This window comes from Pteropus vampyrus, unplaced genomic scaffold (genome assembly GCF_000151845.1).
Source record: "Pteropus vampyrus isolate Shadow unplaced genomic scaffold, Pvam_2.0 Scaffold702, whole genome shotgun sequence".
NCBI classification, from domain to species: Eukaryota; Metazoa; Chordata; class Mammalia; order Chiroptera; family Pteropodidae; genus Pteropus; species Pteropus vampyrus.
Window position 1 is genome coordinate 1,135,912 of NW_011889483.1, and position 26,590 is coordinate 1,162,501.

The following is a 26,590-nucleotide window of genomic DNA, read 5'->3' on the forward strand; positions in this document are numbered from 1 at the left end:
ACCCAGTAGAGTTTCAGACAGAGGAAAACACCTTGACAGGGCAGAAACTAATATAAAAAATTTGGCATGTGCCTATTTCCCGAAGAGCCCCATTTTATCCTGAGGCCAAGGAGACATTGTGCATCCCAATCTCATTTGTATTCGATGAGCCTCTTCATTTTTCTACAAAATGTCATTCCTTGAAAAATATTGATAAATGAGGATTGGATCTCATTTCACAGCCTTCTTATCACTTTCATATTTCTTTTAACCCAATTCAGAATGTATTACACTGTCACTTTTCTGGCTCTTGAGAGTCAGACTTATCAATAAGAATGGAACATGTCCTTTATGAGTGCATCTTGTTTTCAACTCAGAGGATTAGCATGTTTGACACATTCTCATTATGCACCGATATGCCAGTCATTTCAAAATGACTCCGGGATGACTCAAATGTTCTTTGCTAACCATCTCTGTGAATGGATTAAAAATAATCCCATCAAATCCAAAAATTATTCCAGTTTGTCTAGGAATCTCTGGTAACTGCTATGCCTGACTTGAGTTTGACAGACTAAAACCTGCTCCTGCGTGTATTTTCTACCAAGTGAAATGTACTGGAGATACATTGCTTATAAACCTCAGAAAAAATCAGTGCACTACCTTATCACGCAACACCTGTGTTCTCCACGGTGCACTCAGCACTTGCTGCCTGGGTTTTAACTGTTACCCTAGAGCCGACATCCTTACCATTTGTCATTTCCCCCCTACTGCCCTCATGTTCTGGTCACCAACAATGTATTGTTTGAGACTCTGAATTTTCTCTTTGTCATTTTGCTTCTTGTGGTCTTGCTCTCTGTTCCAAGAGCATGTAGGAATGGAATCATATGATCCTTGTACCTTTTGGTCTGACATATTTTCCTTACCTTGGTGGGGTGGGGGACCTTTTGAAAGTAAAAGGACAAACACCTCAGTTCCTACCAATCTTTCGACCCTTGCCAGAACCAGCTTTAGCTACCAAGTAAAATATATAAACTATAGATCCTTGAGCCCCTGCCAGAGTCGGCTCCATCTATCAGCCAAAATAATGTACAGATACAAGGAGACCCCAAAGCCCCTCTAATATTTCTTTTTCTTAAGCTTGAGTTCACAGGCCTGGGAAAAGATACCCAGATAGGGGAGCCTGCAGTTAATTAACTACATTTTGGTTACCTGGCTTCAGATAATGCGAAAGAAACATCAAACTTCTTGCCAGTCTACACAGCTGTTGACAAACATCAGCTGCTTTGCCCTTTAGAACCCAACAAAATCTCAAACTTCTAACCCTTCAGGGTCAGTGTTACTCTTAATGTTTGATGCCTTTCCTTGCTTGTAAAATGAATAAACGTTTTACTTTGCTTCCTGATTTTGTGAATTCTTTCACACCCATTGGCACCCTAACAGGTCATTCTCTGGAACAAAAACTGTAAGCTTGAGATTTAAAGCATTATAGACGTTTTCAATGGCTCCCTTATAACACCAGAAAGAATTGTAATCTTGAGCATATTTTGTTTTGGCATCTCTAGCAGTTGTGAAGTTCTTTTACCAGAGCATGACATTGCTCTATGTGTCAGGAACACAGTGTGGTGGCTGTACAGTGATGGGGGACACACTGGGGTTGGCTGTGAGGGTCATGCAGGATGTGAACTGTCCCTGTACACAGTGATTGTGAAGGGCACAGGCATCTAAGCGCCAAGCTGCAGGCAGGGTAAAGGTAATATTTATCTCCTCAAAGGCTTCTATGTCTGAAAGTTCAATCTGATGCCCTAACATGGTCAAGTACAGATGAGTGACATTGTGAGAGTACCCTTCAAAGGGTTTGAGTGGGTCCAAAGTAAAGGCAATTGCAACTGTGGTGTTAACAGGGCCTGAGTCCTCCACAGCCTGTGGGGACTGGGGTTACACTCTGGCCTGCCTGCTGGTCATTGTGCTTTCCAGAGTTGTGGTATCATTTGTGAGATGCTTTAATGTTTCATTCTTTGATACACACACATCCAAATCATTAACCCACCACAGAAAAGTATTCTAATTCTTTGCCCTTTCTGGCAACTTAATCTCCTTGATTTTAAGAAATAACCCGAGGACAAAGAAGCTATTGCCTTGATGCTTACACTGATCATACAGACCACTAGAGGTGTCAGACTGCTAATATATAGTGTCAGGTGATACAGAGGATTGATGTTGAATATTATTCTGATCAGCTCCACCCCACCCTGGTGGGCAGTGGCACGCCCTGGGCCTAGCCTGGCCAGCCCCTGGGCAGATGCCCAGAGTGAGTTTGCCTATTTCTTGATTTTCCATTATGAAGGACATTTTTTAATTTACCATTCAGCTATTTTTCATGCCTGATATCACCTTAAAGTTGACGCCTTTAATGCTTCCCTCCAACAATGCTGTCACATGTTAATGTCTTGACTCTGATCAAAGTTGATAGAAAACTTGAAGTGCGTCCAATTTAGATTAATAAGTACTTTGCTAACACACCATTTAAACCCTCCATATAGATTGCTTTACTAGTGATCTTAACTAAACTTTAATGTACATGTGAAGTATATATTTCTTCATTGAAGTCTGTACCACAAAATAAAGTGCAGAAGACTCTAATCGATTTATTTGATGCAAATTGGAATATGAATAAATGGTTCTCATTCCATTTACAAATCTAGATGCCGTCATTCTTTATAATATATTAGTTTATGGAATGTAGCACAATACTAGAAGATAAATTGTGAATTGTAAGATTTTTAAATAAAGAATATATTAATTTGAAATGTATCATTGACCTAAATATAAAACCTAAAAGAATGGAACTGATAGAAAAAAGTCTAGCAGAAAATGTGGAGATTTCTTTGATATGACAACAAAATCACAGTGCACAAAAGAAAAGAAAAACTGTTAAATTAGATTTCATGATATTTAAGAACTATTCTTTAGAAGATGCTGTTGAGAATATTAAAACACAAACCACAGACAGGAAGTAAGTATTTGTAAGTTACATATCTGAGAAGAGACTTGTATCCAGGCTAGATAACAAATACTCAGAACTTTATAATCAGAAAACACAAAATGGACAAAATTTTTGAATTAATACTTTATCAAAGAAGATACATGAACCCAAAATAAGCATGTGAAAGATGTTTTACATTTAGTTATAAGGAAGTGTAAATTAAAACATGAGTATAATAGAGAGACATCAATAAGATGAATGACTAGCAGACCCCAGTATTTCTCCCACAACAAAAACAATGATCTGACACCTGACTATTAATGGAAATATCTCTGGGAGAACACTGGAGTACAATTAAGAAGCTGTGGCAACACAGAAGTGCACAAAAACTGAGAATAGCTGCATAAAAAAGTATAGGATGTGTTTGACTCTTTTGTCCCATCCTTGGGTCAGCATAGGACTGCACCAAGAGGAATCAGGCATGACTTATCCTGTAGGAAAAAAGAAGAGCAGAAAAATCCCATCGGCCCTGGCTACTACCATTGATGCCCACAGCCTTACACTCTGAGAATGTCTCCAATCTTTGTTAAAACTGAGCTCAGCTGACAGGATTTCCTTGTACCCATTCTGTTGTGCCCCGCTCCCTGGACCTGGAATTTCTACACCTATCCTCCAGCCCTGGCACTGCTGCATGGATGGCCACACCTCAGATTTTGGTCTCTCAAGTGGATAGCTATGCCCTGGATGTGGGGCCACAATATAATAATTTCCAGAACATTGCACATTTTCCAGAAATCGGAAACCCAACACATGCCAAAGAACTGGTGCAATCACATACTCTCCAAAACAGATGCCCCTACTTGCCCCTGGAACCAATGCCACCACATGCCTTTTGGATAGCATCTCCCCACACCTGAAACTGGACATAGCACATCTATGTACCTTACCCAGTAACCTCCTTCCCATATGCCAGTGAAAATCTCTCCCTGGAAAAGGCAGTCTGTAAAGTCTGAAAAAGATGAGTGCTCTTTAAAATGTGGTGACACCAATGGTAGCCTATGAGAAACTACAACAACAACAAAAATCAGGAAAATAACATTGCCAAAGAAATGTAAAACATTTCCAGTAATTGACTCTCAAGCCATGGCAATTTATGGATTTCTTGACAAAAAGATTCCAAATAATTCTTTTAAACAAGCTCAGCAAGTTACAAGACAACGCAGGTAGCTCAACAAAACCTGGAAAACAATACATGAGTAAATGAGAAGTTCATTAGAGACAGAAATCATAAAATAGAACCAAACAAATTCTGGAGCTGAAGGCTACAATAAACGAAATGAAAATTAAATAGACAGCATCAACAGCAGATTTGAGCAGCAAAGAGAATCAGAAAACACATAGACAGGTCATTTGAAATTATCTAGTCAGAGGAGAAAAATAATAAAAATGAGTAAAGAAAGCTTCTGGGACTTATGGGAAATGACCAAGAAAATCAATGCATGCATTGTGGGAGTCCCAGAAGAAAAGGGAAGAGGGGTAGAAGGATTATTTAAAGAAATAATGATAAAAAAACTTTACATATCTTGGGAAAAAAAAGAATAAATAACAAGCATCCAGATTCCAGAAGTTCACAAGACCCCAAGAGGCTGAACATAAAAAGGCCTACACTGAGGCACAGTGTAATTAAATTGTCAAAAGTTAAAGGCAAGAGAGAAGTTGGAAAGCTGTTAGACTCTCAGAGAATTTCTCAGCAAAAATATTGCAGGCTAGGGTGAGATGGATGTTGTATTCAAAATTGAGAATGAAAAAAAAAAAAACAACTCTGCTTAATGAATACTGTATCTGACAAAATTATACTTTGAAATGGAGAGATAAAATCTTTCCCAGGAAAAAGTAACAAAGAAAAAAGGACCCAAATAAGTTTGAAAACTCAATGTACCTGAAATGTTTCAGGAAGATCTTCAAACTGAAATAAAACCCAGCTAACTAGCAATACAGGATAGGAAAGGAAGCATAATTCTCACCAATAAAGGTATAGATGAATACAAAATAATATACCACTGTGATGGCAGTATGTAAATGACTTTTTAACTCTAATAAAAACTAACATAAAAATGTGTCGATGGATACACAATGTAGAAGCAAACACTGATTACAAGTACACAACATGTATGTGTGGGAGTAAAGTCCAATTTTTATTTCTACATGCTTTCACCATAAGCACCTTTCTGTAGATATCTTTGTTGCAAAATGTTTGTGCATCATGACACTACATGTGGCTTTCCATTCTCCTCAGCAAAGGAACATTGTGTGGGGCAGGTGTTAACGACCCGCTGTTATAAACGACAAGCAAGCTGCCCCTGTTTTAGTATCTGCTTATGCAGTCTGTGCAGATGGTAAGTTCAAGACTATGGATCTCTAAGGAGTGTTTCCAACCAGCTCTCTGGTACCAAAAAGAAGGCACATCACGAACAGAGTGATGGTTGTGACAGAATGGGTTTGAATTTCACTCCGGTCAAGAACACTGGCAAAAAGGGTTGGCTCAAATCAATAATACGTTACACAAATTACATGTAAGTAGGATAATCACTTCCTATGTTTTGTTCAGAGTGTAGCCTTAGACTACATAGCGCACAGCAATGCTAGCACCAATCATTTACTGGATTTCTGGATTATACAACACTAGCTTTGGAATACATGTGTCTTTTCCTGTTGTTGCACACTGTCTCTAATGGTAATAGTTCTATTTCCTGTTCATGATATCCACTCTGGTCACCATCTTAGCACTTGGCATACAGGATGTGTTTGGATCAAAATGCCAAAGAGAAGCCTGCGAAATAGAAGAGGCTGAATTCAAGGCTTTGCCTCAAGCATTATTGGTCAGAATGATTCACCTTCCTAATTAAGCACTTTGGATCTCAGATTAATGCTCAACCAGTGTGTCGCTGCCTTATCTGAAATGTCTTTGAGATGTGGCCTTCGATTTCCATATGCATTCTACAACACATTTACTGTATATTTATGGAACAGCATTGCTGAGGACACAAGTTACAAGCCACTACTCCACAGAAAGTTTTCTCATTGCATTCAACAATGACACTACACGCAAGACACTGTGGGTTTACGCTCTCCTTGGCAAAGGCACACTGCGTGGAACAGGTGTTAATGACCCACTGTTATAAATGACAAAAAAACTGTCCTTGTTTTAGTACCTGATTATGCAATTTGTGGGAATGAAAAGTTCAAGACCATGGATCTTTAATGATTCCACCCAGCTCTCTGGTGCCGAAAGGAAGTAGCCTCATAAACCAGCTACTGTTGTGACAGAATGGTTTTGAATATCACTCTGGTTAAGAACATCCTTGAAAAAAGTTGGCTCAAATCAACAATGTATTACACAAATTACAGGAAAGTATGATAATCACTTCCTATGTATTGTTAAGAGTGTAGCCTTAGAGTACATAACATACACCAATATTAGTACCTTCTCACCAGAAAGATTTCTCATTGAATTCAATAATGACACACACGCTAGATGCTGTGACTATCTGTTCTCCTCAGCAAAGGACACTATATAAAACAATTGTTAAAGAACTGCTACTATAAATTACAAGCAAGCTGCCCCTGCATTAGTACCTGCTCATGCAGTCTATGCAGATGGTAAGTTCAAGAACATGGATCTCTAAAAAGTGTTTCCCATCAGCTCATTGGTACTGAAAACAGGTTGCTCATAAACAGAGCTACAGTCATGTAAGACTGGGTTTTAACTTCATTCCAGTGAAGAACACAGAGGCAAAGAGCTTGCTAAAATAAAAAATGTATTACATGAATTACGAATAAGAACTGTAATCCCTTCTTCTATATTATGTGAGTGCCACCTTAGACTTCACAGCATACACTAGTACTAGCACCAAATTTTTAGTGGACTTCTGGATTACAGAATGCAGGTATTCAAAAACCTGTTTCCTTGGCAAGAGTTGCTGACTGTCTCTAAAGGTTATAGTTTCCTATCCCCTCTTCATGTGAAGAAATGAACCATTGTATTGAAACACTGTACCACATTGTTTTTCGCAATGGTTTTAGGTCTCTTTAGCATATATGCTCCCTTCCAAAACATGGCAGCCTGAACCTGCTTCATATGAATTTCCACCACTTTGTATATGTTGGTAGAGTCCAAGTTTGCTTCACACACTGCAGATGTCAAGTCGCCTCTTGGAACAATACTGCAGGCCATTCAAAATATCTATCACTTGGCACATAGGATGCAGGATGCATTTAGAGCACCTTATCGAACCTGAAGCCATAGAATGGAAATGGCTCAATGCAAAGCCATTGCCTCAGTCCTTACTGGTCAGAGTGATCTAACTCTTGATTAAGCACACTTTGACCCCAGCTTTAAGACTCTACCAGTGTCAGTGCCTCATCTGAAACGTTAAAAAAGAGGTTAAGAAAACAATCTAATTTACAATTGCATCAAAAACAATGAAATTCCTGAGAATTAAATTCACCAAGATGGTAAAAGACCTGTTCTTGGAAACCCATACGTCATTGAAAAAAGAAACCGAAGAAGATACAAATAAATGGAAGCATATACTGTGCTCATAGAGAGAAAGAATTAACATCATTAAAATGTCCACACTGCTCGAAGCAATCTATAGATTCAATGCAATCTCTATCAAAATACCAATGGTATTTTCCACAGAACTAGAACAAATAGTCATAAAATTTATATAAAACCATAAAAGATTCCAAATAGCCATAGCAATGATGAGAAAGAACAAAGCGGGAGGAATCCACACTATATCAAACTATACTAATCTAAATTGTCATTAAAAACAACAACAACAACAACAACAACAACAACAAATACATAGACCAATAGACAGACCAGAAATAAATCCTTGCCGATACGGTCATTTAATCTATGACAAAAGAAAGCAAGAATATACAATCTAAGGATGGTCTCTTCAACAAATACATGCAAAATAAATGAAACTGGACCACCTTCTTATGCCATATACAATAATAAATTCAAAATGAATTAAATACTTAAATATAAGCCCCCAAACTTTTAAACTTCTAGAGGAAAACATGCAGGAAACTCTCTGATATTGCTATTAGCAATATTTTTTTCTGATGTATCTCTTTGGACAAGGGAAACAAAAGAAAAAATAAACACATGGGACTACATCAAACTAAAAAGTTTTTGCACAGCAAAGAAAACTATCAACAAATTGAAAAGGAAACTTACTGACTGGGAGAAGGTATTCGCCTATGATACATTTGATAAGGGATTAACATCTAAAATTTATAAAGAACTTGTACTACCCAACAACAAAAAAATAAACAATCCAATTTAAAAAATGGGCAGAAGACCTGAATAGGTATTTTTCCAAAGAAGACATACAGATTGCCAATAGATATATAAAAAGATTCTCAAGATCACTAATCATCAGAGAAATGCTAATCAAAACCACAATGAGATATTCACTAACATCTCTGGGAATGGCTATCGTAAATACATCGACTAAAAAATGCTGGCAAGGATGTGAAGAGAAAACCCCCATGCACTGTTGGTGGGATTGCAAATTGCTACAGTCACTATGGAAAACAGTTTGGAGGTTTAGGTTTCTCAAAAAATTAAAGATAAAACTACCAGTTGACAAAGAAATTACACTCCCAGGTATTTATCCAAAGAAAACCAAAACACTCATTTGTAAAGATCTATGTACCCCTATGTTCTCTGTGGCGCTGTTCACAATAGCCAAGGTAATGAAAGCAACCTAAGTCCCCATAAATAGACACTAGATAAAGAGGTGGTATGTACCTTCCATAAGCCAATGTGTGTAACATGTTTACTTCAATAAACAAACAATATTATTATTATAAAAATGAAGTTTATTTAAAATGTACATTTAAATATCAACAGAAAAAATTTCAAATATTATAATTTTATTATGTTTTCAGATTATTCATGAATCTAAACATACATTGTATTTACTTCAATATCATTATTTGATTGAACTAGGTCAAAGCCGATCATCTCTATCATAGGATGAATTTTTGGAAAAGTAAACTTATGTGAAATATATTAAAACCACATTTTGAAATATTTTTTTATTTTTCAATTGACATACAATATTATATTAATTTCAAGTGCACAATATAGTCAATTAGACATGTATATAATTTATGAATGGTCACCCCAATAAATCTAGTACCCATCTGATACTATATAATGTTATTACAATATTATCGACTATATTCTCTATGCTATACTTCATATCTCCATGACTCTTTTGTAACTACCAGTTTGTACTTTTTCTTTTAATAACTTAAAAAAATTTTAATTACACTTGACATGCAACAAATATTAGTTTCAGGTGTGCCATATGGTAATTTATACATTTATGTAACCCATATGACACCATACATGGTTATTACAATACTACTGACTATTCTCCAGGCTATACTCTACCTTCTGATGACTATTTTGTAACTACCAATTTGTGCCTCTTAATCCCCTCCCCCTTTAGCTATCCCCCAACTCCCCAATCTGACAACCTTCAAAATGCTCTCTGTATCTATGAATTTGTTTCTGTTGTTTGTTTATCCTGTTCTCTAGATCCTACATATGACATTTGTCTTTCTCTGTCTGACTTAGCACAATACCCTCTAGGTCAATCCATGTTATTGCAGATGCCAAGATTTCATTTTTAATGGCTGAGTAATATTCCATTGTATATATGTACCACCTCTTATTTATCCATTCATCCATTGATGAACACCCAGGGTGCCCCCATATCTTGGCTACTGTAAATAATGCTGCAATTAACATATGGATTCACATGACCCTTCTAAGTAGTGTTTTGAGTTTCATTGGATAAAGTCCCAGAAGTGGAATAACTGGGTCCTTCTTTGTCTTTCGTTATAGCCTTCTTTTTAATGTCTATTTTGTCTGGTATAAGCATAACTTCCCCAGCTTTTTTGTTTGTTTCCATTTTCATTTTCATGAAACATCTTTTTCATCCTTTTACTTTCAATTCGTGTGTCATTTAATCTGAAGCGAGTCTCTTGCAGGTAACATTTGTAAGGATCTTGTTTTCTTATCCATTCAACCATCCTGTCTGCTAATTGGAACATTTAATTCATTTACATTTAAAGTAATTGTTGCTAGATATATAGTTAGAGCCATTTTATTATTTATATTTTTTATTTATTTTTTCTTCTTTTTCTTAAAGAAGTCCATTTAACATTTCTTGTAATCCTGACTTGGTGATAATGAACTCCTTTAGTTTTTTCTTTTCTGGGAAGCTCTTCCTCTGACCTTTGATTTAAATGATAGCTTTGCTTGATACAGTACTCTTGATTATAGGTCTTTGCTTTTCATTACTTTGCCTATTTCATGCCATTCCCTTCCTTACTGCAATTTATGTTGAGAAATCAACTGACAGTTTTATGGGAGTTCTCTTATAAATAACAACTGCTTTTCTCTTGCTGCTTTTAAGATTCTCTCTTTGTCTTTAACCATTGGCATTTTAATGATGATGTGTCTTGGTATGGGCCTCTTTGGGTTCATCTTGTTTGAGACTCTCTGAATTTCCTGAGCTTGTATGTCTATTTTTTTTTCACCAGGTCGGGGAAGTTTTCAGTCATTATTTCTTGAAATAATTTTTCAATTTTTTTGCTCTTGCTTTTCTCCTTCTGGTACCCCTATGATACACCCTGTCCTTTAAGTGTCCTTAAAGTGTCCTTTAAGCTCTCAGTGCCTGTTGACATTCAGGGAGTTACAACAGAAGGGGCCCCTCTCTTCTCCCTACAAGGTTTCATAAAGGGGTTTTGCATTTATTCCAAAATTTGACCCCAAAGGCGACTGAACTTGCCATTCCCAGAAAGCCCCTCAGCTCCTTTCCACTGCTTGGAACCCATGGTGATAAGATGGCTTGTTTCCTGTGATGATCCCGCATTTGGCCCTGGGTGTAAGGATGGACCTGAGATACTGAACCTGCTGTTGGAGATTCGAGCCTTTGAGGGAGATACCTTGTAACCCTTCTCAGCCAGACACTTTAGTGTTCTCACAGTATTATCCTGAGAACTCAGGAGGTCCTCGCCAGCAATAACTAAGTCATTCATATATTGAAATAAGGTGCCACGTTTTAGCTTATGGTCCTTGATATTTCTTTCTGGTGCCTTTCCAGACGAGGGCTATCTGGGAGCCCTGAAGGAGCACCATCCATGTGTATTGGCTGACACTGAGGTTCTTTGAATCTTTCCCTTCAAAGGCTAAGACAAGTGAATCTGGGTGTAATGGTTACAGAAATAAGCATCTTTCAAACCAAGGACAGTGTGTTGCTAAGCATTCCACGGGATAGGAGGGTGCAGGGGTTGGGAGCAACTGCATTACTGACTTCCTTGAGATTGTGAATCAACCAATATTTCCTGTTTGATTTCTTTACTAGTAAAATTAAGGTGTTACAAGGGGACTGACAGGGCTTACATTATTTAAAGGGGTTGGACTCCTTGTAGGACCTCTGGCCTCAAGGAGTACTGGGGTTTTCAGGGCTGTGAGACCCTAGGTCTTAGTTGCATCCAAGACCAACTGAGGACTTGTGTTTCCGGGGAGATTACTGGGGCTCGTATCCTGTGAACTTGCCAGAAACGAGAAATGAGTTCCACTCTCTGGGGTACATTGCCCTTAGTTCATCCTCCTGGAGGTCAATAGTAGCCCCTTATTTGGTGAGTGAATCTTGGCTAATCAAGGAGATAGGGCCCTCGGGTACATACAGGAAGGGTTGGGTCAAAGTTTGAGACTCTATGTCACAATGAAGGAAAGGAAAATTGCATTATCTGAGAGAGAGGACAAATAGGTTTGGTCAGGATAGAGTTGGTGGCTACAGGGACACAGGGCAAAGCAGCTGGAAGATCATTCCCTGACAAAAATTTTCAGGGGTCCTACCTGAAACTATGGGGAGCCCCCAGGTGTCAGGTTCCTCAGTCAGAGGCTCTGCTGGCCCAGAGAGATGTCAAACCAACTTCTCCCTTAGTGGTTGAAAGCTTCTTCTGGGGACAGGCCCAGACTTCAAAATTCATCCGACAACTGTGGGCCCACTGAGCTTTCTTCCCTGGGTAGAGGAGATGCAGGGGTAGAGCTCCAGACAGGTACTGCCTGAAGTGACTTGGAGATGCCAGGTGGGCAGAAGAGAGGCAGAATGAGCATGGCATGTTCTGGAATAACAAGATTGTTGGCCAAGAGGAAGGTTCCCAGGAGAGTTGCCATGGGTACAGACTGAGCAAACTGCGGCATTGCCATAGCTTGGGTTTCCAGCAGGACGAGTTTGTGAGATTGGGTGAAAGTTGGAAGAAAGGATCCTGGGATGCCTGTGAAAGAAGATAGCTTCAACAGTTGGGGCCTACTGCCCAGCCCTGTGCGTCTTCGGTTCCTGATCACCTGGGCAACTGCCCCTCACTACTGGGCAGAGACAAGAGGGAGCTGAGGTATCTGTGGATCAGGTTCACAAAGCAGGTCAGCTAAAGGTGATCCTTGCCTTTACCTGGTGAGTGCATGAGACTATTGGTCACAGAATACCAGTGGCAGACCTTGAACTGCCCAGGTCATCTCCATTTTCAGGAGGGGAAGTGGGTGCAGAGCTTTAGGCCAGTCTGAAAATCCCACAGTGACCATCCCTGCAGCCCAAACCCTAAATGCTATATTTACTGCCCCTAAAATTTAAAAGGTTGACTTGGAATAGGTTGCTGCAGTCAAAGGGAAACTGGATAGGTAGTGGGTGTTGGGAGGTTTTTCCTAGGCTGTGGAATTCGCAGTTCTTCCCTGGGAATTTTGGAACAACAGAGCCTTGAATCCTCAGGAATTTTAGAGTGAAGCTTCCAGGATCACCTTCCATGCATTCCCAGGAACTATGAAAATGATGGGTGGGAGGAGGAAGGCCAAGGGTTTCCTTGTATGTGGCTGGCAGAAAGCTCACAGCACAACATTGCCCCCTACCACAAATCCCAGGGTGACAGTGATATTTGGTAATTATGCATAAAGAGAGAAGGAAGGATGTGTTCAGGAATACCTGTGTGGAGAAGCGGGTAGAGAGAGACATAGAGTGGTGGAGGTTCCACGGGTTCATGGCTAGAGGGACACAGTCAGAGGTTTCTGCTTGCACTGTCCCATCAAAAAGCTCTTTGACCCTGAGGATATGGCAGATGTGGACAAACACCTGAGAGTCAGGATAGTGAGGCCAGCTGTAGTCCCCAGGCCCAGAGGGTGGAGTCAGGGCAAACTCTCTGGGCCTTTGAGACAACCCCCATTAGGTGGGGGCAGCTTTGTATTTCTCCTCTAGGTCTGTTGAAGGGAGAGGGCTCCACATGCTGACCACTGATGATACGAAAGCCTGTTCTATATGGGGCTCAGAGGGAAGGGCATTTGCAAGAAGAGGCTTCTGCCTCGGCAGCTTGGGTGCCATCTCAGACACCATAGGGCAGGAGGCTTAAACAAGGGACACTTATTTCTCACAGTTCTGGGTGCCAGCATGGTGAGGTTCTGGGGAGGGCCCTCTTCCTGTCTGGAAGATGGCTGCCTTCTCCCTGGGTCTTAGTACAGTGGAGAGGGAGGTCTGATCCCTTCCTCTTCTAAGTATAAATCCCATCCTGAGGGCTCCACCCATCTGCCTTCATCTAAACCTTATCACCTCCCAAGGCCCCACCTCCTAACACTGTCCTACTGCTGCTTCAATGTATTGATTTGGGGAACACAAACAAGCACTCCATGGATTGCAGGGTGAGGCTAGTGAGAGGAGTGAAGTGGGAAGGTGGCGCTGGTGGAAGTATGTGATGGTGGGTGGGGCTATGGATGTCAAGACCACATTGGCAGCTGCAGAAGAGGAGAGTGTGGGAGACCATGGCATAGAGGACATCATATGGTGAGAAGCTGAGAGAGGCGCTTGCTGACTGGTGGATGCAGAGCCCCCTACTTCCTCTAGGCTTGAAACCAGGAGAGGTTCTGCCCAGGGATGGAAGTGACAGGCAAGTGGGAGGGGCAGGAACCCACTTCCAGCACCAACGGTGGTGTAATGGAGAACCCATGGGAGAGATAAAGAAGGCAGGAGGGCTCCTGGGGAGGCTCAGTCAAGGTGGGCACATCCAACAATACAGCAGGAGGGGCAGCAGCCCAGAGGGGCCAGAGGGAATTGGTCAGGCAGAGAGAGCTACCCAAGTGACCCTCCCAAGCCTCATTGGGGACACCCACTTGTCTGGGAACAAAGAAAGGTAGAATGACATTTCCCACTGGTTGCCATTTTTCCCTTAGCAGCACCCCTTGCTAATCTGTCACTAAAGCTCAGGGGGCATTTTTGTGCCTGTGGGTCTGTTGTGGGGAGCAGGGGGCAGCTCCAAATGGCCAGAACTGGAAAACAATTGATTCTACTTCCCAACCACAGGCAGACAGAACATGTTTGGCTTCCTGAGAGTGAAGATATCTGTAGACCTGTGCGAGCCTTTTGAGCTCCCAAATGGTGTGGGCTTTCTCCCAAAAGATGGTAAAATATTGTGGGAAATTTTCCCGACAACACCGCCCCTGTCCCATATGCCCATCCCATATGTCCCATATGACCCATATGGTGAAGGGCGACAATGTCATCTCTGTAAAATCTGAAGCCGGTTATGCAGGCACACCCATGTACTTCCTTGTGCCCAGCTTCTGGTCTTCAGTCAGCATCAGGGCTTGTCACCCTGGCAGGTCCCACAAATGGAGCAGGATGTGGCACTCAGAGCACCCATGCTCTGTCTAATCAGGTTAGAGGATCAAGGGCTGCATGTCTTTGCCCTCTGTGGCTCTCAAGACTAGCCTATGTGACACCAGGGAGAGCCAGCAAATGATATCGCAGGCAGATGTGGCTCTTTTACAGCACCCCGATCCTCTCATCACCTCTTTCCTCTTCCATAACCCCCTGCTTTTTCCTTTTGGGCTTGACATGTGACCCCCAAGATCTCTTTTATGATAATACAGAGATAGAGGTTGGAGGGTACATGCTGATTGGGCAGGGAGATGCCAAACCAGATGCCTCTTCTACCTGTGTCCTCCAGAAAACATGGCAGAAAGATGTGGCTGTCCATTAGCTGCTGTGAAATAGACCTTAGGCCAGTTTAATGTCATCTTTGTGGTGTCCCTTCTCAGTGGTGAGTCAATGCCACCATCCTCTGCATTCCTTGACATGTTACACATATTCAGAATGCTATTCACTTATTCACCAAACATGAATAAGCACCTGTTATGTTCCAGGCACGATGCTAGCTGCTGGGGTGGGGAGTGAGCAATACAAACAAATGCAGTTGGGTGTCAGGGACATGAGTCAGATGGTAGATAAGACTGCAGATGTTTGTGAAAAATACACTTGTCTAAATGTTTGCCTGCATGTGTTCACTTTAAACTTTTTCTTTCACCCTATTCCAAGCCTTTGGTTTTGTTATTTTTTGTTTCAAGGATTTTAGTGTGATGTAAATCAGAATTACCCTGAGGAGGTTATTAGGTTAGCCAGACTCTATGAGAGAAAAAGCTAGATGGGAATGGGGTGCAGGGAGAATGCTTTTGAGAAGCTCTGATCTAAAAATATATCCAGAACCACCATTTCATACCACCTTCACCAGGGTAATTAGTATAGGTCTTTGGGTGAGGCTTTGCAAATGTGCCAATATCCTGGTTCTCCTGAGTTTTTGTCCAGTGATCGGAAAAAATTGCTACAGTGCTGTGTGCCTAGTAGCGATGTTCTTTCCCCCTCATTTCTCTCACTTATTAATAACTTTTTTTTCTGTAGGAAAACACTCATTGCTCACATTTTATTATTTATTTGACTTTTTTTTTTTTTTTTTGGAACTCAGAGAATGTCACTCTATGGATGATCATCCAATATTGTCATTGTTTATATTTTTTTGAAATCATTCCAATTTTGATCAATGGGAGTCCTTTCCATCTCCTTGATATTTACTTTTTGAAATTCTCGAAGTCACCCAGACACTTGAGGGCTTCCTTACAACAAGGACTGCTGGTCCATGGAGAGGTGATGAACTGTATAAACACCAAAATCAAAAGATAAACACAATGATGATCACAACGCCGATAATAGCTACCATTTATTGAGTGTTTCAGGCAGTGTGCCAAGCACTGTGGACACATTTTTTTTCTTAAAATGAAATCATCAGTATAAACCCAAAGTCTTATTTTCACTATCTAAATTTTTCACATGAGGAAACTGAGTCAGAGCTGAAGGACCTCAGCTGGGTCACTCTGCTGATGAAGTGGTCCAGGGAAGGCCTGTTTCTTCCTTGCTGGCCAGTGCATACTTGGACCTGCACTGGCACGCATGAGAGTGATGCTTTGCTTACATGCTCCCTTTAAATGGCTCTCTATCCCTAGAGGCTTGAGTAGCTGAAAAAAAAGGACCTTTCTGTGTATGCACTGGCATACGCTACCACATTCCCAGCGGATCTTTGGGAGTTAAATACAACCCTGTGTTTTATGTTGTATACAGAAAAGAGGAAATGTGCTTTTTATTTTGCCATATTTACTATTTAAAAATCTAAATTATGTCCCACGCACATCCTTAAAATGTCTTTGAGGGTGTCCTTGAGGGAAAAGACATAATGCAGATTTCACCAAAGGTTCCCTCCATTTTTTAATACTGATCTTTAGGAAACAGCTCCTGTAGATAAGATATGGGGAACAGAGAGAAGGAGAACCTTACCAAACACACATAGCCAAGGTGTGGACTTGCAAGAAGGTACCCAGATATAGATCACTGGGGGTCATATGAGGAAAACCAGCTTTTCATCAGTCCAAGAATTCACACCTCAGGCCAGAGGAAAAAGAAACTTTACCAGGCCTCTGTATGGTCTGTCCCCTGAGCAAAGAGAGGCGAGTTATTCCACAGCCACAGACTGTTAGTGAGCCTGGGCTCTGTGGTCCTAAGATGTGGGCAAGAGACCACAGTCTGACTCAGCTTCTACATTTCCCTGGCTGCAAAAGAGCAGTCCTCTGATGAAGGAGGGAGGTGTTTGTGGTAAACTTTCTTCTAAGTAAGCTCCTTAAGTGAGTGAATGCCCTGAGATAGTGTGGGGAGGGACTCCTTTGTTTTCAAGGCTCCCCTGTAAGAGACAATCAGGACTTGTGGGTTCAATGCTGTTCCCTGAAATAGTGGAAAATTTAAAAATATGTAAAGAACAAACAATAAAGTAAAAAGAAAAAGACACAAATTTCCCACGGCATACTGGAAACTGAGAACAGGAGTGAGGGACAATGGAGACTACAGGATATTTCCAGGGAGCAAAGAACAGAATAGTGGCAGGAGGATCCGTATGGTGGAAGAGGGTTTCTGCTTAGTTGGGTGATTACAGAGGGCAGGGCTGCAGAGATCCTTTTTGGGCACTCTCTTCTCAGGCTGCTGTGGTGTGCTCTTCTTGTCAGGATCTCTCTCATCACATCTACCTGGCTTTTCACCAAGCAGCACTTGCAGAAGTGAGCGAAGTCATTTGGGAGGCAGAACAGGGGCAGGAAGAATGCGGGAAGTAGGTGGTAGAAATACATGGTAAGAATGGTGAAAACATGGCTGTATCAGTTGACCTGATCCCAGCAGTAACAACCCAGAAATAAACTCATCTGGAAAGGCAAAGACTTAATGTGGAGAAAACCCAATCTCTCTGAAGATATAAATACACTCTGAGTGAAGGAGACATACACTGAATGACACATAGAGTAATAGTCCTGGGCTTCACAGGTTTAGTATAAGTTAAAGCAAAATTATATCTCAATCATTAAAATTAGCTACTTTGATTCAAAAGCTTCTCTGGAAAAATAAGTGGATATGAAAAACCACAAGGGTTTTAAGTGAAATAATCAAGGGCAGAGATACTTAATCAGATAGTAAACCATAATACGAAGCTATAATTACTGAAAAGTATAGATAGCTGCAGGAACCATGATCTACATCCATAAAAATGCAGAGATCACACCAGAAAGAATCAGCATTTTTGTCATAATATTTTGTGTACATGCAATAATTTACTAAATGCCAACAATATCATCATTAATCAATCAAGAAAAGTTTATTTAATCAAAATTATGGGATCAAGAAACAAACCTCAGACAATAAAATTAGATCTTCTCATATCCCATTAGAACATAATAAATTTTAGGTAGAGTTGATTTAAAAAAAGAAAATAAGACAAAGAAGACAGAACAAAGCCTGACTATGTTTGACTCTAAGGTAAAAACGACATTTTTAGAAACTATGTAGGGAAACACAAAATATTTTGAATTGGCATTGAGATTAAAATTTAAGACCCCAGCAGAAATAAAGATGAAAAACAAAATAGGGTAGTTATAAAACATTTGCATAGATATACTCCCCATATATAATAATGTCTTAGAAATAATAATTATGTCAATTGAATAATGGACACAGAGAAGGCATAAGCAGACATCTCATCCTTTTTTATTTTCCTGGTCACCATTAACCATTCTATGTTATTCACTAGTTTCTGCAGTCCAGAAATAGGCATGCGGCTCAATGCTCCCCAGCCTCAAGCTAGCGCCTCAAAGACAGCCAACTCTCTTTGAATTTTTATGAGAATTCTGATTACAATCTGGGTCATCTGTTTTTAGACCAGAGAAGTACTCATTATATTTTCTGTAAGATGGATCTCCTAGCAATATTTTTTTCTTGGTTTTTGTGTGTCTGGACTGTCTTCATCTCCTTTATTTGTATATAGCTTTTCTGGTTATAAGATTCTTAGTTGCTGGGTATATTCTTTATTTGAGAGGTGAAACAATTCTAAAGGGAGTCCTTTGATGGATAACTGGATGAAAAATAAAAGGTGGTACACATATGCAATGGAATACTACTCAGCTGTAATACAAGACAAAATGCTGCCATTTACAATAGCATGGATAGATCTTAAGAATATCATGCTAAGCAAAATAAGGCAGACAGAAAAATTTGAGAAACATATGATTTCACTTATATATGAGATATAAAATCAAAAGCAATAAACAAACAAGACAAACAAAAACTCATAGACATAGACAACAGTATGGTGTTTACCAGAGGGAAAGCATTGTGAGGGGAGACAGAAGAGAATAAATGGATTATGTATATGGTGATAGAAGGAGACAAGACTTTGTATATTTGCAATATATAGATGATGTATTATAGAATTGTATACTTGAAACTTTTATAATCTTATTAACCAATGTCATCTCAATACATTTAAAATTAAAAAAAAAAAATCCAAGCTGATGACAGAATGAACTGGATTGAAGAATGTGGGAGCAAATGTACCTGTGGGCAGAAGTCTGTGTGGTGGTGGTCTCAAAGACAACAAACTGAGCATCAAAGATGGCACATGAGAGAGACACACCAGGCTGGCCCTCAATGGGCTGAGCTAGTGCTCTATGATAGGATTCATGAAAATAAAAGTCATCATTTTGATTTGAGATAATATTTAATTAAGAAAAGATTACAAAGAGTTTGGAGAAACATGACAGAGTGAGAGACGTCCCCAGATCTCTCCCCTTGAAACAACAATAAGCTGAACATCTAAAACTCAACAAAAAACACCCAAGCTGCACATCAGCACATCTGAGCATGGGATCTGTGCATAAGAGCTACCACAGGTCAGAACCCTGGGTGTCAGGTGGTGGACTGGGAGAAATAAAGAAGTTGCATCTAGCAGCTGTTGGAACTCCCTGTAGGAGGAGGCGGAGGAAAGAAGGTACAGCGAGTTCCCTGAACAGCCCTTCCTGGGATAGCTGTGAGCTCCATGAGGCCGGTGGCAGGGCCTAGTCATCCGGGCAGAAAGCAGAGAAGCAGGATGGCAGAGAAACAACAGTTGATATTTACCAGCCATGGTTAGAAAACCAAGGCTGAGCCACAGCTCCCAATCCCCAACCCAGAAAGCCCCTCCTCCCATATCCACCAAGATCGAACACCACAGAGCCAAGGGGAATCTGAGCAAATGATACCGAAACTATTGTTAACACTGACAGGGACTGAGACTGAAAGTAGTGAGCATGATTAAACATCTATAAGAAAAGAAAAAGGCATTATTAAGGCTTTATGTAAAGCTGGGATCCAAGAGGCTTACATGCCCCTACTGGAAACCAGAAGAAAAAGAGCCTTCTTTGCAGTAGGCTAGACACCTTTATATAATAAATCTCCTTTCTGGAAAAACAAAAGAATACACTTCCATTAATGCCCAGGTGCAGAAATAGTCCATTAAACACCATGAACAACCAAGGCGACAAGGCATCTCAGAAAGAAAGAGAAAAATCTCCAAAAAATAAGCTTACAGACATAGAAATATGCAACTTAAATGACAGAGAATTCAGGATGGTACTTCTGAAAAAACTCAATGAGATCCAAAATGAGTCTTATCAACAATTTCAGGAATTGAAAAAACAATTAGATGAGTAGAATGAGTTCTTTAGCAAGGAAATTGAAACCCTCAAAAAGAATCAAAAAGAACTTCTGGAGATAAAGAACATACTGCAAGAGCTGAAAAATGAAATAGCAAGCTTGGAAAATAAAGTTGACCAAATGGAGAAAAGGATCAGTGATATCAAAGACAGAAATCTAGAAATAAATCAGAAGAGAGAAACTGAAGAATGAAAAATAATGAGAGAGAAATACGAGAATTAGCCGATACCATCAGGAGAGGAAACATAAGGTGAAGAAAAGGAGCAGGGACTAGAAAGCACTTTCAGACAAATAGTTGACGAGAATTTCTCAAATCTAAGGAATGAGCTGGAGCTTGGAATTCAAGAAGTTAACAGAACACCCAATTATTTCAACCTCAAAAAGCCTTCACCAAGACACATTGTATTAAAGTTATCAAAAATCAATGACAAAGAGAATTCTCAGGACAGCCAGTGAGAAGAAAAAGTTAACTTAAAAGGAAAACCCATTAGGTTATTTTTGGACTTCTCAGCATAAACCTTACAAGCCATAAAGGAGTAGAATCAAATATTCAAACTATTAAGTGACAGGAGCTACCAGCCTAGAATAATGTATCCAGCTCAGATCTCCTTTAGACATGAAGTAGAAGTAAAGACCTTTCCAGATATACAAAAATAGAGGGAATTTTCCACTACAAGGCCTACACTATAGAAAATACTAAAAGGGGTCAGCTCACCTAAAACAACATGACAAAAAAAAAATACATAAGAGTAAAGTGATTATCAGACAAATAGAAGCAGAGGAGTACAACCTTTACTAAGAACAGGGCATTGTAAGTTTAAACAATAAGAAGAGAATTTCTATAGCAAGATAGTAATGAATGTTTGGCATACATAGGGACAAATTGAGACAACAATGACTGAAAAGGGGAGGATTCAAAGATCCAAATTCCCAAAGGGGAATGTAGATATGGCACTTGCAGAGGAAAATGGATGACTGTATATATATATAACTATCTTTTACACATTCATAATGATAACCACACACCAAAGATTCAGAACTGAAGTATATAACATAAAACAAGGAGAACCAGAGGGAAAACCCACAAAAGCCAACCAAAATAAAGAAAACAGAAACACAACGACAAGAAAGCAATGGAAACACTGAGCTACCAGAAAGCAAAAGATAAAATGGCTATAAGAAGACCTAATATTTCAATAAATGTAAATGGATGGGACTCACCAACAAAAAGACACAGGTGCAGAATGGATAAAAAAAAAAAAAAAAACCCAAACCAACCATATGCTGGCTCCAGAGACACATCTCAGCTCCAAAGACAAATATAGACTCAAAGTGAAAAGATGGAAAATGATATTTCAAGCAAATTGGCATTCAGAGAAAAGCAGGAGTAATGGTACTAATATTAGAAGAAATAGACTTCGAAATTAAAAAGATAAAGAAAGATATTGGGGAACATTTCATACTGATGAAGGGAAACATGCAACAAGAAGACATAATACTTATTGATATCTGTGCTCCCAATCAGGGACCCCGAAATATGTAAAGCACTTACTAACAGAACTAAAGGGAGAAACAGGCCAAAACACTATCGTGGTAGGGGACCTAAATGCCCCATTGTCAGTTATGGACAGATCATCCAAACAGAAAATCAATAAGGACATAACATCCTTAAATGACACATTAGAGCAAATGGACATAATTAATATTTATAGAGCCTTCCATCCCAAAATAGCTGCTTATACATTCTTTTCTACTGCATATGGAACATTCTCAAGGACTGACCAAATACTGGGACACAGAGATAGCCTCAACAAATATAAGAGGGTTGAAATCATACCAACCATATTCTCTGATCAAAATGCTTTCAAATGCTTTCAAATCCTTTCAAACTAGAGAACAACTGCAAAAAGAAAGCAGGAAGAACCACAAATACATGGAAATCAAACTACATGCTATTGAAGAATAACTGGGTCAGAGAAGGAATAAAAAGAGATATATATATAGAAACAAATGATAATCATAGTATAACATATCAAAAGTTTTGGGACTCAGCAAAAGTGGTCATAAGAGGAAAGTTCATGTCATTACAGGACTATCTCCATGGTATTGGCAGAAAAACTGACACATGGACCAGTGGAACAGCATTGAGAATCCAGAAGTAAACCCATATGTATATGGGCAAATAATTTTCGACAAAAAAGCCGAAAGCATACAGCGGAGAAAGGAAAGCCTCTTCAATAAATGGCGCTGGGAAAACTGGAAAGCCACCTGCAAAAGAATGAAACTAGACTCTTGTCTATCACCATACACAAAAATTAACTCAAAATGGATTGAGGACCTGAATATAAGATCTGAAACAATAAAATACATAGAAGAAAACATAGGAACTAAACTCAAGGACCTTGGACTTAAAGATTTTAGGAATATGACCTCAAAGGCAAGAGAAGTAAAAGCTAAAATAAGTGAATGGGACTACATCATACTAAAAAGTTTCTGCTCAGCAAAAGAAATCATCAACAAGGTAAAGAGACAACCATCTGAATAGGAAAATATATTTGCAAGCAACGCCTCCAATAAGGGCCTAATATCCAAAATATACAAAGAACTCATACAACTCGAAAACAACAAAAAAGCAAATGATACAATAAAAAAAAAAACAAAAAAACAAAACAAACAAACAAAAACAAAACAAACAAGCAAACAAACAAAAAATGGGCAGAGGACCTGAATAGACACTTCTCCCTAGAGGACATACAAATGGCCAACAAATAGATGAAAAGATGCTCAACATTGCTAGCTGTTAGGGAAATGCAAATCAAAACCACAACGAGATACCATCTCTCACCTGTTAGAATAGCTATAATCAACAGGACAAGTAATAACAAATGCTGGAGAGGATGCGGAGAAAAAGGAACCCTCATACACTGCTGGTGGGACTGCAAATTGGTAGAGCCACTATGAAGAACAGTATATAGTTTCCTCAAAAAACTAAGACTCTATCTACCTTATGATCTAGCAATTTCTCTACTGGATATTTACCCCAAAGACTTGAAAATCCATATCCGAAAAGATATTTGCACTCCAATGTCCAATACATGGAAGCAACCGACTGAAGTGTCCTATAATAGATGATTGGCTAAAGAAGCTGTGGCACATATATACAATGGAATATTACTCAACTATAAGAAGAGGTGAAATACTGCCATTTACGACAACATGGATGGACCTCAAGATAATTATGCTAAGTGAAATAAGCCAGACAGAAAAAATTGAAAATCACATGATATCACTTATATGTGGGATATAAGCCCAAAAGCAACAAATGAACAGGACAAACAGAGACTCATGGACATGGACTATAGACTAGTAGTTATCAGAGGGTAGACATTGGGGGGAGGGGGCAGTAGATGGGATAAGGGGGGTCAAATATGTGGTGACAGTAAAAAACCTAACTATGAGAGGTGAACACACAATGTAAACGTATATATGCCTTAATGTTAAAGTGTACAGCTGAAATTTATTAGATTTCATTAACCAATGTCAGCATAAATAAATAAATAAATAAATAATTTTTCAAAAGGATCACAAATGTGGCAGTATAATTATAGGTAAGCTTAAATTTAGTTATAATTCAGATAAGATAGGTCAGTGATAAAAGAACAAATATTGTGGCAGAAGATAAGAAGTGAGTGGTCAAATGCTGAGTGAGTAAAATGAAACATGTCTCTGAGTTGAAGGAAAAGAGTAGCTCAGTGCTGGCTGTGGCACAACACAACCATAGGAGCCTGATACTTTATATCTAATTCAGATATCTTAGGAGGACTGTCCATCTATCAAACTTCAGTGCTGTTTGGAATGAAGGTGTGTTCTCTGCCCTCTATAAACGCACTTGGCAAAAGAGTTAGGGGGTAAAAACTGCCTGAATTCTATTTGCCATGCTGGGTGTCCTGCTCTAAACAGAGAGCTCTACCTAAATATTTTTAGCACAGGGGGCAATATTTTATTCATCACAAAAGTGCTTATACTTGAGTTGCAACCCTGAAAATCAGAGACCTCAGATTTCATGCAACCACTCATAATCAATTGAACAAGCAGGAATATTTGAGGAAATCTGATAATGCATTCCACTCATGTGAAGGTAGAGTTATTAGAAGACTTCTGTTTTGACAAGAATTGGGATCAGGGCATTGTAATCTAGAAAAATGATCACGCATTCAAAAGTTCAGAACCCACCTGTTCCTCGTCTCCTGTTTTTCAGTAATGAGCTATCCTTTAGAGGCTGTGTTTTTAATAATACCAAGGACGAGGGTGTTCTGTTTCTATAGGTGACATGACAATTATGGGTCTGGAAGGAGGTGAGCCTATTGCTTCTCTTATAACTACATTGTGGGGGCTTCATCTCATATACAGAAACTCACTTCAAAGACTCATCTGAGTGAGGCAGGCTCCAGTCAAGGGCAGGTGGGAGCGGAAGGCTGAGCAGCATGCCAATGGTGCCCTCCTCCCACTGACTGCAGCTCCATGTCATAGACCTCACCATATGCTTGCAGGGAACAGCATGGGGAGGCTCCTCGCACTTCAGTGACAGGCTTGTGCCCTGTAAAGAAACAAAGATGACAACATCAGGAGAGTGTATCATCTGCCCAGCTATCCAACCTGGCCTTATCAGGTGCTAGGCAGGTTGGAGGTGCTGAGCTTGGCTCTTGTGCTTGTCACACCTCTATTGTCACAAGGCTGTGTGATCCTGGACTTTGAGGACCTGAGCTCCTCCAAAGTGGTACCACCAGGAGGGTTTAATGAGATACTGTGTGGAAGTGACCCGGCCCTGCCTGGCACACAGGACATGCTTCACTGGCTATCACTTCTGTTCCTGTTCAGCGTGGCCTTATGTTCTGCCCCTATGATGGACACCCTCTCCCAGATGGTGCTTGAGCAAACCTGAGAGTCATCCTGACTCCAATACCTGTGGAATCAGCCTCGAAGCAGCTGGACAGCAGTGGTCAGCTGTTACCTTCGGGGAACAGAGCAGGCATCTGTGTGTCTTTCCATGTTGCCCCAAGTCCACTCAGCTTCACCTCTGCAAAGGGGCCCTGGACCTTCTGTGGGCAGCAGTGGCCACCACATCACTGAGTACCTTCCCTCTGGCTTCTGTAGCTCCTTCTTCAGGGACCCAAGGTGCCAATCGCCCTGCAGTGCCAAACGCAGGGTACTAAGGTTGGAGGCTAGAGTTGGGCCTCTGTGGCTGCCAGCATGCCACTTCCATCTTCTCCAGCTCCCCTCAAGGTAGACCCTGCTCCTCAGCTGGGGCTGGTGGGCCCAGCCCTTCTGCATGGGGTCTGGTCCTGCCAGGCCGGGTCCTTTCTGCGGTGCCGAGTTGGGGAAGGCGGCTCTCGGGGCCATTTTAGCTGTTGGATTACAGTTCTGGGTGGGGAGGCAGTGCAGCTCCAGGTGCGGGGTGCTGCACCTCCAGGACAATCATGGCATCGATGACCTGCACCCTCCCTGGTGGGAGCTCATGTGCTGTCTGCTGCTGGTCATTGTCCTACTCTACTTCAACTTGTGGAAGGGAGTGAAGATGTCTTGGATGGTTGTGTGGATCACGGGCACCATGCCACACGTGGTCCTTTGTCCTGTTCCTACAAGGATTCACTCTTCCCTGAGCCATTGATAGCATCTAAGGGTACCTGAGCATTGACTTCCATCAGTTCTGCGAGACCTCTGAAGCTGATCTTCGATGGCAGAGCACTCCTGCTGCCTACGTCACAGAGGGATCTAAATCTCATCAGATCAAAAATGAAGTAAAAAAAAAATGGCAATGAAGTCCAGACTCTGGCTGCAGATTGCTTCAACAAAGAAAGAGATTGTTCCATGTTAAAACCCACCCCTGGCCTCCTGTCCACTCACCAAACTAACCACAGCCTCCCTTAAAATAATAATAATCTCAATTTGGATTTTTATTTAATCCATCATTTACTTGAAATGGTCTTAAACGAGGTTTGCTTGTGCCTGGACAGTAGTCATGGGTTACACTCTGATCGATAGATTCTGGTTTCATTTCACAGGGCCTAGACAGTACAGCCTGTTGGATTTCTGCTTCATGAAGTTAAGTACAATTTAGGGGCCCTCAAACCAGTCATTTAAAAAATCTCGCATATTT

At 40.3% G+C, this 26,590-nt stretch overlaps 1 pseudogene; it reads right to left on the bottom strand.

The window, feature by feature from the left end:
• Positions 1–1,395: 1,395 nt before the first annotated feature.
• Positions 1,396–26,590, bottom strand: part of LOC105309252 — a 98,227-nt pseudogene continuing 73,032 nt past the window's right edge.